Source organism: Triticum dicoccoides, chromosome 6A (assembly GCF_002162155.2).
Source record: "Triticum dicoccoides isolate Atlit2015 ecotype Zavitan chromosome 6A, WEW_v2.0, whole genome shotgun sequence".
Taxonomy (NCBI): Eukaryota; Viridiplantae; Streptophyta; class Magnoliopsida; order Poales; family Poaceae; genus Triticum; species Triticum dicoccoides.
This window is the reverse complement of record NC_041390.1, coordinates 604,369,263-604,381,416: the sequence shown is the minus strand read 5'-3', so window position 1 is coordinate 604,381,416 and position 12,154 is coordinate 604,369,263. Positions and strand designations below refer to the sequence as shown.

General features: G+C 43.1%; 1 long non-coding RNA gene across 5 annotated transcripts; it reads left to right on the top strand.

Moving 5' to 3' along the window:
• Nucleotides 1-3,153: 3,153 nt before the first annotated feature.
• On the top strand, nt 3,154-8,598 carry LOC119318345. 5 transcript variants are annotated; one of them, XR_005154082.1, is made up of 8 exons: nt 3,154-3,843; nt 3,924-4,588; nt 5,133-5,196; nt 5,660-6,281; nt 6,428-6,544; nt 6,839-7,698; nt 7,806-7,883; nt 8,040-8,598. It is a non-coding gene; the product is annotated as an uncharacterized LOC119318345 (long non-coding RNA). The 5 variants fall into 5 exon arrangements; XR_005154083.1 differs by having other exon boundaries at nt 3,154-4,588; nt 6,839-6,944; nt 7,591-7,698; nt 8,040-8,597; XR_005154081.1 differs by having other exon boundaries at nt 4,472-4,588; nt 8,040-8,595.
• The last annotated feature ends 3,556 nt before the right edge of the window (nt 8,599-12,154 follow it).

Genomic DNA, 12,154 nt, shown 5'->3' with positions numbered 1-12,154 from the left:
CTCTCTTCGGATTTTGTTTTTTTTATTTTTCCACACGCGTTTTCGGCTTTTTAAATGGTTTTTTCCAGGGTTTTTTCGATGTTTTGGTTTTCCTCCTGTCTTTCTTAGCTTTTCGACCAAATAAATTCGAAAAAAAAAATTGCGCGAAAAAACACGTTTTCTTTTTTTTTCTTTCGCAAAAGTCACGGTTTTTCTTCCGCGAGAGGCACGGTTGTGCTTTATCGAGAGTCAAGGCCGTGCCTTTCGGAAACGAAAAAAATGCATTTTTTGTTTTTTTTCTTTTGCGAGAGTTACGGTTTTTCTTCCGCGAGAGGCACGGTTGTGCTTTTGCGAGAGTCACGGCCATGCCTCTCGGAATGGGAAAAACAAAACATATTTTCTGTTTTTTTTCTTTCGTGAGAGTCACGGTTTTGCTTCCGCGAGAGGCATGGTTGTGCTTACGGGAAAGTCACGGCCGTGCCTCTCGGAAAGGGAAAAAAATACACGTTTTCTGTTTTTTTTTCACGAGAGTCACGGTTTTGCTTCCGCGAGAGGCACGGTTGTGCTTTCGCGAGAGTCACCGTCGTGTCTCTCGAAAACAGAAAAAAACGTGTTTTCTATTTTTTTTTTCCTTTCACGAGAGTCACGGTTTTGCTTCCACGAGAGGCACGGTTGTGATTTGCGAGAGGCACGGGCGTGCCTCTTTCGGAAAGGGAAAAAAACCGTGCCCTCGGTTCGGTTTTTTTACCCGGTTTTTTTTGTCTGGTTTTTTTCGTGAAAAAAAAGTTTGTCAAAATCTATCAACATGAGATCTAGTTTTGAAGATCTCGACGCGAGGAATCCAATGGTGAAAACGGTTCGAGATTTGGACGCACGGTTTAAGAGATAAAACGTTTTGAATAAACGGATTTACGAAAAAAGGGAAAACTCCCAGGTTGCGACAAGTGGTGCGCTGCATGTGCGCCACTTGTCGCGACCTAGAAAAGTGAAGTGTTCTTTGCAACGAGTACTCCTTAATTAGTGATTTCGCCGATGGATCTTCGGGGTTGGCTTCATAGGAAAATTAGGCCAGGTGAGCCAGTCACCATCGACCCATCGGGACAAGCGGGTCGACCAAAATTTAGGGCCTCTTTGATTCGCAGGATTCTAAAAACACGGGAATAGGAAAATATATGATTGCAATGTAATGCTCATCTCAATCCTATTTTAATTTTTCTGATTGCCTCTAGGAAAAACAAAGAATTCTTTCAAAAAGATCTGAGTGGATGCTAAAAATCCTATGAGAAGTAGTACAAAGAAATCCTTAGAAAAAAATTCTATAGGATTCAATCCTATGAATCAAATAACCAACATAGAAAAAATTCCTAAGGATTCTATATAATCCTCCAAAATTCCTATAAAAATCCTTTGAATCAAATGAGCCCTTAGTTGCTCGAGGCTGTAATCTGCCGTTACAGTGCACATGCCTTTGCAAGGTTGTTTGTTACCATTGTACTTATGTAAATTTGCATACTTTTGACTCAAAACTGCTTTTGTTTCAGAGTTACAAATACGACACCTTATGATGCAAACGATTCATGGTAGAAATAGTAAGGGAGCTGCATATGTTTATTTTTTCTTTGAAAAAATAAATTATAAATATCTTAACTTACTAAACATCCCTACAGCTAAATGATACTAGTTGAAATCATGTTATTTGTAAATGATTGTTGTTCTTGTACAATTTAGTATTAAATTGGGTCGGACCATGTTTCTCAATGGGACATGAGACCACTCAGCATTTGACCATTGGGCCGGCTCCATGTCTGTGAACAGAATAGAGGGGTCATCAGGGACCAGGTCCTGGCCAAAGCGGGCCGGCCCATTCCCATCCCGAGTTTGAACCCCTTCATGAATGGATTTAGCACTCATGTCAAATCATGGCCAGGTCCATCACTCAGAACTTTGTTCAGTTTACTCGCTTATTTTGTTTGATGTTGCATTATAGTTTCTGCTTATTTTGTTTGATGTTGCATTATAGTCTCCGTCCATTTTGCTTGTTTTGTTTGATGGGTGGCTCCATAGTTGGGTGGGGCAAGCCGAAAGACATCACGTCGTCCATCTGTGAGATCTCGAATGCCAAGAAGGATATTTCTGTCTGAGACGGCCACTGATCATGTACTCTGGATCTCTAGCATGACTTTTCTTCAGGCATTATAGTACAACACATCACCGAATTCCAGGGGTGCAACTTAGGGAGGACGTTGAAGATGACTACTCTTGGAATTTCACCTCCTCAGGATCGTACTCGATATTGTTAGTGTACCCTGTACAACTTGGGTACACCAACAACTCAAATCTGAAAAAGGCTGTTTGGAGTACTTGGGCACCACCAAAGAATGAATTCTTTGCATGGTTAACCCTCCATGGTCATGTGTGGATGGCCGACCGGTTGCACTGGAGGGGATGGCCGAACTGTAATCTTTGTCAATTGTGTAAAAGAGAATCGAAGATTGCCGCGCACATCCTTTTCAAGTGCAGATTTTCTCGGAGCATTTGGGAGGACCTCCGGCATGGCTTGGCCCTACTGACATTCATATGGAACATTGCCATACTTCAATACCGGCTTGGAATGGTGGAGCTCTCTGCCATTGCTAACGGCAACACAAGGAAGGGGATGGCATCGCTTTTATTGTTTGCTTCATGGGAGCTTTGGAATGAGCGAAATGCTCGGGTTTTAGGAATGTTGCTTCATGCCTAGTGTAATTGTGTGTAAGATCAAAGATGTGTCCTCCCAATGGGTTGTTGAGGGAGCGAAACATTTGAGCTCAACTTTACCGCGAGAGTAGGAACTTTGGACAGCTCGGTCTGTTTCTTGTAATTATTTCCAAACTCTTCTTAATAAAAAAATTGAGGCAAAGTTTTTGCCTCCGTTTCAAAAAAATGTTTCCCTCTAATGCAGACGGGCCTGGCCCGAGTTATTTTCATTGCAACAAAACATCTGAGCCCAACTGCCATCAGCAGACAATTCTAAAAATGATCTCTACTCCTAATGAAGCAGTTGGTAGTCTCCGCCGGTCAATTTTCGTCCCACCTCTGTTGGTTTTTTTTCGTCTTAAAAAAATCTATGAAATTTCGTAGGTTAAGACAACTATGACTAGCGAACAAAAAATCGGACGACGTCCTAGCCTCCCTCGCACGAAAAAAAAACCCTCCTTTCGATCCACCCCTGGTGCTGCCCCCATCTCTCGCTCCGCCGCCGCCGCCGCCCCTGCTTCCCTCCCGCTCAGCCACCTCCACCGCTCCCACCCTTCTTCCCATTATCGGATCCGCTTGCTCGTCAAGGTTACGTGGCGAAGCTCCACGTCCGCGAAGCGCACGTGCTCGTCAAGGAAGCGGCTCCCGGATCTGAGATCGCGCGGCCATGACGGAAAGGGCTCGAGGTGGCCGCCGAAGACCAAGCCGTTCACGCAAGCCCTGGACACGATCCTCCCGACGCATGCACTCCTCGCGTCCTCGCGCACCAAGGTTAGGCGGCGGATCTCCACGTCTGCGACGCGCTCGTGGTCGTCAAGGAAGGGGCTCCCGATCGAATCTGCGTTCACGCGGCTTGTGTGCCATGGCCGCCATGGCAATCCATGGCCGACAAGAGGGGACCCTCGGTCTCCATCACCCACCCCAGGCCGGTTTCTACAGTAAGGGCTATGGGGCTGGGCAGGTTAGGCGGATGGACAGTGTGGGAGCTCCACGACCTGAAGGAGTGGGTGGTGTGAGAGCTGTGGGAGGCCGCCAAGGCCCTCACCGTGCGCCGCGCCGCCGTCAGGACGTACGCTTTGTGGTGGCGCTGGACAGGGACGTCCGCCACCCTTCCTCAAGCCCACCATGGTCCGCATCCCCTCCCCACCCCACCTACTCGGTTCTCTCTTTTCCCATTCTCCCTGTCTGGTTATATTGTTTTCTCCCAGGCTAATTTCAGAAAAGTAGATCTTAATTCGGAGCAAAATCATGGGCTATTTGGAGGCCTGTACTTATTTGGTCGGACAAGCTATATGGATTTGCAGTGAGCTAATTGAATTTCTAGATGTTGCCGAAGGAGTTAATCTTCATACATCTTTTGTGTCCACTGGAAGAAGTAGTAAATGTCATCTGTATTAATCTTGCCATAGGATTTTCATTCTAAAGAACATGTGTGGCAGGGGGTTCTTCTCGGCTGCCTCGGAGGCTCGGGCACAACACTACTTTCATGGACTTTCCCCTCCTGCTCTTTGAGTTGTACTGTATATTGTTTACTACTGCTATGAGCTGGAAAAATAATGACATCTGTGTATAGAGATCGGATTAATAATGGTCTCCTTCTGTACTAATTTTTTGCAACACTGTCCATCCGCATTGGGTTCAGTGTTCGTGGCTGTCACATTATGAATCTTTATGAGACACGATAGTTTGTTGTTAAATTTTTAACCTTTTCTATTTAAGATATATATATATATATATTACAATCTTCAATGGGCAGCTCCAGGTTAGATCTGGAGTGAGGTGATAGGGGCAGCAAGCAACAATAGGGAACCAAAAGGATCTCTTGTATGAAGATTCGCAGGTTTTGTTCAGCTCCTGCAGATTTCGGAATCAGGTAATTGAAATATTTAATTTCGTGCAGGAAGGTCATAAGCATGAGTGACATCGTTAAGTAAGTAGATAATCAGGTTTTTGCCTTTGAGCTGGGCTACACTCAGTAAAAGAGCCTTCTATTTAAAAAAATGTGTTACACATGTTCCAGTATATTCCTCTGTTTGGAATATAGAGAAAAGAGCTTTATGCTGAGAATCTACTTGTTTTAGAAGAAACTTCTGTTCATAACTACTTTTTTGCGGGATGTTAACAACTATTTTGAAATAAAAGGTGTTCTAATAAAATAACTCCTCTCAAGATTATATGAAGGACGGACTGCCATTCTAGAACATATGTTATGTTGCTAATTGGCAGTGCTTTCAGAAGTAACTTTTATTTAGGACATTAACTGTCAAGGTGACTCATCATTTAGTGGGAACCAACTATTTTACACCTTATCGAAGAATTGATCTGGGTAGATTGCAAGTGCATAAGTGTTTGTAAATTTTGTCGTTTGTATAGTTGAATAAGAAAATCTATCAACTTAGGATTGGTTTTGCTTGCAGGAATTGGCAATAGCCTATTACAGTAATGCTTCCTCTACCCGTCATTCACTTGACCTGGAGAGAGGTTTGCATTCAGCTTTAATTTCTGAGAGGTTTATTAATGAAGGTCCAAACATATTAGCATATCTGGATGAGATGTCAATATGAAATGATACTAAGGCATAACATCAAATTTTCTTCATGTTATATATATTCTGATATATATTCCCAGAGAATATTTGTGTTTTACACTTTTACTTGGCATTAGTTTGGAGAAGTACTGTAAAATTGAAATGTTGCTTCGTTTAGTCATTGTAACTACTGCACTGAATACTAGAAAAAAATGTGACACAGAAATATTAGCTTAGGTTGAGGAGATGAAATTTTATTTTGTCCCCTGTTACACTTCAACTTGTAAGTTTTGACTAGATTGTAGCATTGGTAAAGAAGTCCCAGGGTCGTTGTGCAAAGCTATTTATAGTGAATAATGCAGCCCAACTTGCAGCTTCAGTAACTGGTGGTGTTATTACTAAATGTGTTTTGTGCAGGTTTCATGCTCTCCTATTTGTGATCTATGGGATTTGCCCTTGATCTATTCGATACAACGACTAGAACCACGCTCCAGCCGCCTATCGCAGGTCCTTTCGCCGCCGCTGATCTATTCGCTATATCGACGGAAACCACGCCCTGGCCGCCATCACGGATCCCTTTGCCGGCGCCGAGATCCTAGACGTGCCGCCGCCGAGCGCTTGTCGCTCGCCCCTGCCCGTCTCTCCCTCCTCGGCGTTGGCTGCTTCGAGTCCTTCAGACAGTGTGCCCCAGTCGCGCTCCCGGTCCTCCTCTGCTGCGACCTCCTCCTGGGCGCCTCGGCCACGGCTGACCTCTTCTCCTTCGCCGATCTCCTCGCGTCCGCTGCCGCTGCCCGGGGAGCACGCCGATCGCAGGTCGTCCTGGAGGTCACGGCTAGGGAGTTCGTCCCCAAGATGTCGCAGGAGGCTGTGGCGCAGATGGGCCAAGAGGAGCAGGGGCACCTTGCACTTGCCGGTCCAGCAGCTCGTTAGCGCTGAGAGGATCTCCAAGTGCAACTTGCATAACTCCGTCTGGCTACTCGAGCAGGTTCGCCGTTCTTGTTGTTCTTGCGTGTCAAGACTCTTGGCTGCAGACTTGCAGGTATCAAGTATGAGTCAATGCTTAATTTTTGTCACGTTTCATACTCACCACTGTTATTTCTAGCATCCAACATACATGAATTGAATAGACCAACGGCATTACATGTTTCATAGGCATGTTTCTAAATGCTAATTAGCAGTTCTCAGTTCTGCAGATACACTATGATTGCAGCGGGTGTTGGAAGAAATCATCCGATGGTCGTGAGTGACCGAAGGAAGTGCTTTGTATTTGGTGACTGCTGGGGACGAGTTCACTAAGGAGTGGTTGACTCCCTCTCCTGTTGCTTTTTTTATGGTTGATAGATGACACAACTAGAGTGCAGCAAATACAACTTATATTGTCACCTGTTCTTAGAATCTACCTGTTTGGGTGATAATGAAACCAATAAAAATATTTATGACATGAGCATACATAACTTATATTGTTTAGGACGATGGGGCAGTTCTGACAATTTATGGGAATTTGACCATATGGGAAACTCATTTTCCCACTGTGTTCTTACACTGCTGTTATTTTTGTGTTGTCCCTGACTCCGTGTTGTTCCAAATTTGGTGCAGGGACTAAGGTGTCGCCACTCCCCTGCCTTGTTACTAAAGCAACTAATGTTGTTTGTGGTGCCGACTTCACTATCTAATTGTCATCGGTTGAGGGATCTTCCGTACTGTAAGGCCTTCCTGAAACTATTAAACTTAAAGATTAGCACGTTTTTTTTCTCTTTCAGATAAAGCAAGCTTTGATCATCTTCTCATGATAACAACTTTAGATTATTATCTGCTTTGGCTGTAATTAGTGGGGTTTTTCCTTCGTCATTTCTTTTAAGATGTATTTAGTTCTTCTGTGCTATTCAGTACATCAGGACTTCCTCAGTATGGCCAACTTGGTCATGGAAGCGAATCAGGTTGGTTGCTACTATGTTAACACACGACACCTACTAAATTTGCCACGCTGGAGGCGGGGAAACCTAGACCTATGCTAATTGATTTAATTAATTATTATTATTCGTTAGGCGTCTGAACAGGCAGCTGAGCGTTGGACATGGCCTTATGCCTCCGAATAATATGTTCATACCCCATAAGTTCTATGAAATATTAATACATCCAGTTCAGTACTATTTTCCATATTTTAACTTTACATACTGTTTTTTTATTATCTGCTGTTCATTATAAGTACCAGTCAAAAAACTGTTAATTATAAGTGCATAGCATAGCCCTATATTTATTATATTCAGTGACCTTTTTTATGAAAATCATTGCTACGAGTCACCATTTTATATTTGGTGCTCATACCCTAAACCTTTTGTATTTGCAAGATCACTCCTTAATGCTAAGAGGGGAGAGATGATTTTAGGGATATTTTTGTCAAAGGAGAACATTGACAAAAACATTGAATACAAGGAGCTTGCAACCATGATGGAATGGTACAACGGCAGTGAGATTTGTGCATTGTTTTTTAACACAAACTAATATGTAGATACTAGGAATATGGCTGAATTACTAAATGTTGTTACTTTCTTTTTGCATCCAGAATCTTTGCGTGGCAGCCTGCTTACCGCCCAGATAGTGAGCCCCTGAGCTCCTAAAGAAAGGACAGTTGAAGGAGATGGTAAAGTTACTTATAAATGTCTTGCTTCTTAAGCATTTTACCATTTATTGAAGATGTAGTGTTTTTTAATTGTTGCTAAGCCAATTATGAACAAACACTTTGTGTTAAACATCTTGTAATTCTTGTCCAACGATATACATTATTTGATGCCTCAAGAAAGAAGCGAACACAAAGGATCCTACGCCAAAGAATGAAGAGGCCGAGGAAGTGATGGAAGGGGGTGCGTGGAGGACATGTGCATGGCGGAAGCTGGCGTGATGGCTGCGAAGGTCAAAGGAGAGAAGGCTCGCACTAGACTCATTTTGGAGTCTCTGGACAGGCACATCGCGCATCAACCTTGGGTGATTTAAGTGAGGGTGGTTCTATATTTTCCTCCCTCTTATTTCTGTTAATGACTAAAGATAGATGATTAGGGAAATTTTTATTGATTGCCATGGATTACTGGAAATTTTCACCGAGGTAAAACAAAGGTGATATCTTGAGGATCTAATGCTTTGAATTGTCTAACAACGCGCTTAATGATGATCTCTATTATTAAAGAGGGAGCGTGTACGTAGTTGTTCGTTCCCTACTTCACTTTGCTTCCGCCTCCCATCATGTAATTTATTTGCTGAAATCTGTATTCAATGATGCTCTTGTGTCTAATACTTAGCCCTGTTTTTAATGCATAGGCTATCCCAGGAAATTCTGTGCTCTGAACATGGGTTTAAACAATCCTGTACTTTTCATTTGTTTCACCAAATTGGTGAGTATTATATATTCTAAGTATTCAGTTGCCTGCAAAATAATTATATAACAGATATCTAATTCGAAGGGGAGCCTTAGCGCAGTGGTAAAGCTGCTGCCTTGTGATCATGAGGTCACGGGTTCAAGTCCTGGAAACAGCCTCTTACAGAAATGTAGGGAAAGGCTGCGTACAATAGACCCAAAGTGGTCGGACCCTTCCTCAGACCCTGCGCAAGCGGGAGCTACATGCACTGGGGCTGCCCTTTTAACAGATACCTAATTCCAGGTTGACATATAATTTACACCTAAATTGAGAAAAAAATTAGTTTTGTTGCTTACTTAGTTTTGTCTTTGGTTTTCATGCCATAGAACTAACTGAACCGGTGATAGATTGTTAAAATGGCATCAGGGTTGCTATTTCAACAAAACCAAGTATTTTTCGTAACTCAGGTAGTTGTTGTTTTCTCTTTGGAGACTCTAGATCATGACATAAGTGAGGCGTCTTCAATCATGTTTATGGATTTCTAAACTGTCAGGTTGTTGTGAACTCTCCATCCTGAGTTTTTTACTGAGGTCTTGCCGACAACTTAGATTGATGTGTTTTGTCGACTACCTTTTTTTAGCAGAATAACTGTTGGGTAGCCCCAACAGTAATTGTTGATACTGTCGGCTTAATGGATGGTAAAGTGATCTATTGCTATTTTGCATTTGATTCATTTGCAAATTAGTACTCCCTCCAGTCCTTTTTACTCTGCATATAAGAATTGTCCGAAGTCAAACTTCATAAAGTTTGGCCATAATTATATGAAAAAATATCAACATCAACAATACTAATGTTACATGATATGAAAATTAGAGTCATGACGCATCTAATGATATTGATTTCACATTGTGAATATTGGTATTTTTTTCTATAAAGTTGGTCAAACATTACGAGGCTTGACTTCAGACAAATCTTATATGCGAACTAAAAAGGAGTACTAACTGATAAAAGATGCATATTACATGAATCCATGAAATTTAGTACTTAACCATGTCATTGATCGATAGATTAAGATAACTTGTATAGAAAAAATTAAATATTCCTGAAGAGAAAATGCCTCTACATGTTCTCCTTCAGTGTGTTGCAGAAAAACCATCCATACACCATCTTTGTGTGTGTATATATATAAACATTTCCCCTATTCTACAAAACATTTATAATACTATATATTTCAGGTTGGATGAATCCTATCGAGACTTGACATGGATTGAAAATGCCCTCCTATCAAGGGGACATCAAATACCGAGGGAAAATCTGTCTCAAATAATAGGATATAGTTGTTTTGTTGCAGTACAACTTTCTTTCATTTTCATCCTTTCTTTGATGCAGATAGTATGAGGACAGAGATTACAGAAGACCTGACAATAAATTATTTATTAGATTTGGAAAAGTAATCTGATAAGTAAGGGCATCTAAAGCGCTTCCCCTAAAATTTAAGTCCTCAAAAGACCCTCCAAATTCTACTCAAATTTTGAGGAGTTAAAGGTTGTTACACCCAGCCCTTCCCTTAAAACTTAACTCTCTATAAGTTCTAGGAGGGAGTGGACGAGGAATGTCGGAAGACTTTTAAAGTTAGGGATGATGAGAATGCCTATGGCAAAAATATATGTGAATTTGAGCTGGGTGGCAATGTAGAGTTGAAGCCAAATGACTCGAATTCATTTGTCAATTCATATGTTAGGGATGATGGGACTCAACAAATTAATAGACTTGGAGCGAACACCAGGTGAATTTGGAGTGGCCTGACAACATAGCGAAGTAATAACACGGTGATCCAGGAGTTAAAGTTTAGGGGCTCATGATAGATCCATTTGTTGGCCCGTGGCAACGCACGGGCGTTCTACTAGTAATAACAGGAAGAAACTGGAGGGCAAGTGCCGTCCTGGTCTATGTGGTGATCCAGGTCGTCTTCTTTACGCTGGACTATCAGAAGGAAAACATTCATGATGACCAAGATCAGTTGCTGGAGAAGAGGCGCAAACTGCTCCTCTTCGCGATCTTGGTCACGGCCATCACCTACCAAGCCGGCCTCACCCCTCCTGGCGGCTTCAAGCTCCAGGACAATAGGCTCGGGCACCATGCTGGCTACCTGGTTCTGTTGTACAACTACCCACGCCGTTACAACGCCATCTTCTACTGCAATTGGGTGAGCTTCATGATGTCCATCGCCCTCATCATCATGGTGGTGAACCCCAATCTGTACAGGCAGTGGGCTTGTTTAGTTGGATGGGAGCCAACACCGCTGGAAGCGTGCAACATCTCAAGACATCCATCTATATCTTCGTGTTGGTGGCCATGATCCTCTTTGTTGCAGCCGGACTGCTGCTAGTACTTTTGCAGAGGAAGCAGAACAAAAATGACAATTTGGCGCCAAAATGATTTCCTTGTTGTTTCAATCCAGCCCAACAATTTGCTGATAATTGGTAGACTGGTGATGCCAGGTATGGATCTGAGCTGAAAACCCTCTTCTTCTTTTCCTCTGTTTGCAGTTACACTGTTTCCTTAATTATTTTCTTGTTGTTTCAATCCAGCCCCAAAACCTGAAGAAAGGTGGAGGGAGCCCTGCAGACAATGGAATCGGATCCTCGGCGAAAGGTGGAGGGAGCCCTGCAGATCTCGTATGAAGACATGCAATGATAAAATAAGTGAGACCTGGTTCCAGCAGTTCAGCCGATTGTGCAGGTAGAAGAACCTGTTACTCGCTTCAAATCTAAAGGCCCAGACAACCACACAGGAAAGAGGTGTCATGTTAGGTCTCAATGAAAAGGAGCTAGCTCTGTGCCCCCCTTGTTGTGACTTCAAGAAACAAATGTAAAGACAATATAAATACCAAAAACAACTGTCATTCAAATCATGGTCGGCTAGACACTAGATGGCAGAATCAACAGAGCTAACCAAGCGCGGTGGAGAAATCGAGTTCACCTAGGCGGTGCCCTCGGCTGGCTCTGCTAAATCATCGACCCGAATCCGAACCTTAGGGGAGGGAAGGGCCGAGCGGAGACGGCGCGGATCGTGGGGTGGTCCGGAGCTGGGTGGCGCCGGCGGCAGGAAACCTCCGCCGCGAAAAGAAGAGAAGATGCATATGGGCTGCAGAGCAGACCTTTGGGCCGTGCCGGGCTTAATAGAGACCTCCGTCTCCGTCCCTGACATGATACTGGCCCAGATAAGTCTTACTCTGCATCTGTACTTATTTCCCTTTAGCAGTGAGCACTGGCGTTCCTCAAAAAAAAGAAAAAAAGAAGCAGTGACCACTGGCAGTGGCAGCAGCAGCAGCAGTTAGAAAAGGGAAGAGCAAAGCACCACATCTGTATTTCACAAGAAACCATCACTAGCCAGTAGCTTAATTTGTTGATAGGTCAGACTTGCAGAGCCAAGAAACACCACCAGGGTCAGATCAGCAGACACAAGCGTGATCCATTTTACCGTCAAATTTCAGAGTATCTTGTACCACCAACCCCACCAAAGAAGCACCGATTCCAGAGCAGAACCAAATTTTCCTTTT